General features: G+C 37.7%; 1 protein-coding gene across 7 annotated transcripts in view; it reads left to right on the top strand.

Annotated features, from left to right (window-relative positions):
- Window positions 1–5,000, top strand: part of LOC106877319 (tyrosine-protein kinase CSK) — a 342,382-nt gene that overhangs the window by 169,203 nt on the left and 168,179 nt on the right. The window contains exon 1 of one of the 7 annotated variants that reach the window (XM_052966142.1): window positions 2,475–2,497. The exons of the other annotated variants lie outside the window; for them this stretch is intronic. The gene's annotated coding sequence lies outside the window, so the exon portion shown is untranslated. Of the gene's footprint in view, window positions 1–2,474; window positions 2,498–5,000 lie in introns of those variants that run through there. 7 annotated transcript variants of the gene reach the window in all.

Below are 5,000 nucleotides of genomic sequence, written 5' to 3'. Positions count from 1 at the left end.
ACTTTAAAAATGTCAAACTACACGGAATGTAAATAGTCAGAAATATTGACAACTTAGATTTTAAATGGAAAATATCGCTTTCTCTTGCTCTTTTTCCTCTCTTTTTGTCCCCTCCCCCTCTTTTTTTGATTTGAGTAGTTCCATAAAACTGTTCCTGAAAAGCATTAGCCATAATTAGTTCTACCACCATCACTACAATTAGGATCACCAATACCATCACTACCAACAAAGTATTTATTACAAGAAATAGAGAGACAAATGTAACATGTTGGTATGAATGGAGATGGTGAAGAGATAATTTGGAGGAAGTGAGAGAGAGAGAGAGAGAGAGAGAGAGAGAGAGAGAGAGAGAGACTCTGGATACAATATGAAAATGGTCCATCATTTCAAATCATTTTAGCAAGAGATTAAGAAAGGGATTTATTGATCGAGCATACACCTTTATTCTGATTGTTGTTCTAATGCCAATAATCAAGGGTGTATCATCCCGGATATGAAAACGGGTCTTTATAACAGAGTGTTATTGGGTTTTTTTAGAGTCAACTGTTAATTAGTGGTGGCAGAATTGTTAGAGTATCAGCAAAGAAAGACTTTGCTGTTTTAATTTAGGCTCTTTATTGCATTCTGTGTTCAAATCTGGCTGAGACCAACTTTGGCTTTCATCCTTTGGATGGCGGGGAGGGTCAGTAAAATAAATTGTGTATCAAGTACTGGGGTTAAGGGTATCAGCTAACCACCTTTCTTCAAAATTGTTGGTTTTGTGCTTAAATTAAAAATAATTAGGTGTTGAATATTTCATTACTGAAATTGCATTAAGGAAACTTGATATTTCTCCTAATACATGTGTTTGTTTTGGGGGCAATCATTCAGAAGAGACTGCTGGAAATATTTAAATTCTCAAATTTTGTGAAGCTGGTCTTGAATTTTGATGTTTAAGAAAAGTGGGCTCATTTTAAGATTCTTCTTCCTATAAAGTATAATGTTAAATATTATTTCAATACATTTCTTTTGGAAGGCACTAAAAATGGTTTTGTTGTATTACAGCCCCATGTCAGGTCTGATTGATATGATAAGTATTTAAACCATAACCTTTCATTATTCTTGTATATCTAGGACTACATTATGCAGTGAATTCTTCCCTTTTTAATAGGGCATGGTCTATTTTGAAGGAGATTTGGCAGCTATTAGACTCCATTGAGGGATGAGATGTAAATTTGATAACTGCCAGTGTTAGCTATTGATAAGATGCTCCTGCAGCTTAACCCTAGGTGAGGTCTAATTGAGCAAACATCATCAATCGCATTCCAGACATGATGTATTTAAGACTATTTTTTATCCAAAGTCCTTTCTTTTATTTTATTATTTTCAATCATTTAGTCAGGATGGAAGAAGGCAGGGCTCAGCCATTTACAGGGCCCCTGAGACTGGGTGGGAGGCTGAATGCTTACAACAGACCTGAATGCTTACAACAGACTGGACTCCACTAAAGGCACTCAAGATGTCAGAAGACAGTGTTAAACTGGGCCATGTATTAAGTCAACCAATCAAGTTGGTCATGGCAGGATTTGAAGTCAGAATATAAGGAGCTGGAACAAATACCACAAATCATCTAGTCTGACATTCCTGTGGTTCCACCACTACATGTCCCTGCGTTGATATTTTTTTATTGACCCTCCCTCCCACCAAAAAGAAAAAAAAAGTTGAAAGGTGAAGTTGACATTTGAACTTCGAATACAGAGCCTGAACAAATACAGTGAGGCATCTAGTTAAAAATTCTTATGCTTTTGCCAATCAACTGCCCTGAACTGGTACTTTTGTTTTGATCCTGAAAGGATGAAAGTTAAACTTGACCTCATTGGGATTTGAACTTAAAGCACAGAGAATCAGAATAAATAATACAAAGCATTCTGTCTGATGCTCTAATGACTCTGCCATCTCATTACCATTATTTCTATGATGGTTAAACTATGATTTTCAGGAAATTTGGCTACTTTTCTTGCAGGATTGAGTGAACATGTAGAGGATGACTCTTGTTGAATATGATACTGAGTTCAAAGGAAGAAAGTGCATGAAGAAAGTGTCCGGGAATGAACAACATTTGTGGTGGTGATTGATAGAACATCATTAATGAAAAGAAAATAAGTCAAGGAGATGACACAGAAGTATAATGGAATAAACTAGCATAAATAAGCTTGACTGTCTTTACTCACTAAGTTTAACAGTCAACTCATCCTATTGGTTTCTTACAAATGACTGGGTCGGACAACTCTACTTTGTTCCAGTTTAGTTTTTAATGATAGTGGGCTAGTGGGTTTGTCCAGGAAATAGCAAGTAACTGAAGTAAATATAGCACTGTTGGAAGTTGATGATGGTGATGATGGTCATTGTGATGTAGCTTAAAACTTTTGAGGACATATGAGGAGTGGGCTACTTAACTCAGCTCAAGTACTTTACTTTATTACTGGCAATATCACATGCAGCACAAGATTGAGTTTAAGTAAGTGTTTTACTTTAATTTCCTTCTCTCTTTCTGTCTGTTTCTTACACATTCTCTCTATCTATATCTATCTACTTGTTTTTGTCTTTCTATCTGTTGTCTATCTACCTACCTATTTATCTCTCTATTGGTCTATTTCCCTCCTTCCCAACCTTCCAACTTCCTTCTATCTTCCTTTCTTTGAATAAACTCTACATAGAAGTTATTGTGGAGTGCTAATGACTGTTTAATTGGTGTTTAAAGCAAGTATTTGTTATTTTGTTATGCCAACGGTTCCCTTCCTGTTTTGCAACCCATTAAGACTGACTTCAGAGATATACGTTTTCTTTTGGTTCTGGCTCAAGAGGATACAGACTAAATATTCTTTGCTAGTCAGGCTTCTGATGCTGTGGATATGTGTGTACAGTCTGTAGTAACTATTGATTTACCTCTTTAAAATATAAAAATAACTTTTGAGATTTTAGATGTTGTTAAGGGCCAGGGTTTTAGCTAAGCAGTGTTTAAGGACCAATTGCTCCAGATCAGTCCTTATCAAGAAAACTTTCCATTGGTCATTTCAGCTTCCCATCTTTATTTCTTTACTCAAGACATTGACCTCCTGGAAACTGTTCAGAGATGAGTAACCAAGCGAATACCCTCCATCAGGCATCTACCATACTCTGAATTCCTTGCTTCCCTAGACATAGATAAACTGAAGCTCTGACATCTGGCAACTGACTTGGTAAACACCCACAAAATTATTAACCATCATGCCAACAACCACCTTGAGCACCTTTTTGAGCTCCATATGTCTAACACATGTGGGTATGCCAACAAAGTCAGAAAACAGCACAGCTCCTATGACTTTCAGAAACACTTTTTCACACTCAGAGTTGCTGAAGCTTGGAACAAACTACCTGCATCAGTTGTTAGTTGCCAAGACATTGCATCCTTTAAAACCTCCATGCTTCCTGAAATTTGCCAACACTACACCTGATATCCCCCACTCCATACATATGCACACATGTATATCAGGACTCATACACTGTTCACTTTCCTGACTTTTGTACATAATTCTGTGTACTGTATGTGCACTTTTGATGAGTTGTAGTGCTCCTGAGCACTATACACAATAATTTCATCATTATTATTAAATGATGAAATAACAGTTTACAACGATTTTAATATACTTTAAATAAATAAATAAATAAATAGATTGTTATTATTATAGATATATTCAAATGTATTCTTCATTATTTTGAAAACAGACACCATTTTGAGCGTGGCCATTGCCAGTACCGCCTGACTGGCCTTCGTAGGATTTTCGAGTGAGATCATTGCCAGTGCCCCTGGACTGGCTCTTGTGCGGGTGGCACATAAAATACACCATTTTGAGCGTGACCGTTGCCAGTACCGCCTGACTGGCCTTCGTAGGATTTTCGAGCGAGATCGTTGCCAGTGCCCCTGGACTGGCTCTTGTGCGGGTGGCACATAAAATACACCATTTTGAGCATGGCCGTTGCCAGTACCGCCTGGCTGGCCTTCGTGCGGGTGACACGTAAAAGCACCCACTACACTCTCTGAGTGGTTGGCTTTAGGAAGGGCATCCAGCTGTAGAAACTCTGCCAAATTAGATTGGAGCCTGGTGTTGCCATCCAGTTTCACCAGTCCTCAGTCAAATCGTCCAACCCATGCTAGCATGGAAAGCAGACGTTAAACGATGATGATGATGATGATGATGTAATTTGAGAGAAATTCAGCTGCTATTTCTAGCGGTGCTACATTTCTAAGGCTCTGTGTTTTTTAATGGCTTGTGTTCAAGCTTCAGTTTCATCATACTAAGTAGATGAGTCACATAAGATGAAACTGAAGCTTAAACACTGGGCCTTAGAAAACATTTCAAGCTAAAACCTTGAACCTTAAGAAGTGTGAGTAGGACATCGGAGTCAGTTTTCCTAATCTTAACAGCAAAGTGATCTGAGTAGGATGAAGTGTCCTGCCCAGGAACAACATGGAACAACTGCAGCAGATTTGAACTCCATTTGGTTATTTCATCTTCATCATTTTTTAAATGACTTGATGATTGAGTAGATAACTATTTGGGCTTCATATTCACTGTCTTTCTCATTGGTTTCTTCATTCACCTTCTCTCTCTTTCTCTCTCTCTCTCTGGGTGTTGTTGCATTTTGTTCACAAATAGCCTTCATTTATTTCCATTCATTCTCTCTTCCTTCTCCCTCTTACATTTACACACACACACACACACACACACACACACACACACACACACACTCCTCTCTCTTTCTCTCTTGTAAGTGATATGTGTGTCATCTCAGGAACTCAAAGCATGGGGGAAAATATTAGTGACATTGAATAATATGTGTGTGTGTGTGTGTGTGTGTGTGTGTGTTATTGAAACCGAAACAAAGTTTATCTTGCAATTTGAGTTTCAGCTTCTAGGATGAAAATTGAGCCACAAGACAAACTTTTAGTTTCAGTAAAAAACAAAAAAAATCCTGTAAAG

The sequence above is a fragment of the Octopus bimaculoides genome, chromosome 3 (genome assembly GCF_001194135.2).
Source record: "Octopus bimaculoides isolate UCB-OBI-ISO-001 chromosome 3, ASM119413v2, whole genome shotgun sequence".
NCBI classification, from domain to species: domain Eukaryota; kingdom Metazoa; phylum Mollusca; class Cephalopoda; order Octopoda; family Octopodidae; genus Octopus; species Octopus bimaculoides.
The sequence above is the reverse complement of the archived record's forward strand: the minus strand, read 5'-3'. Positions and strand labels throughout refer to the sequence as shown.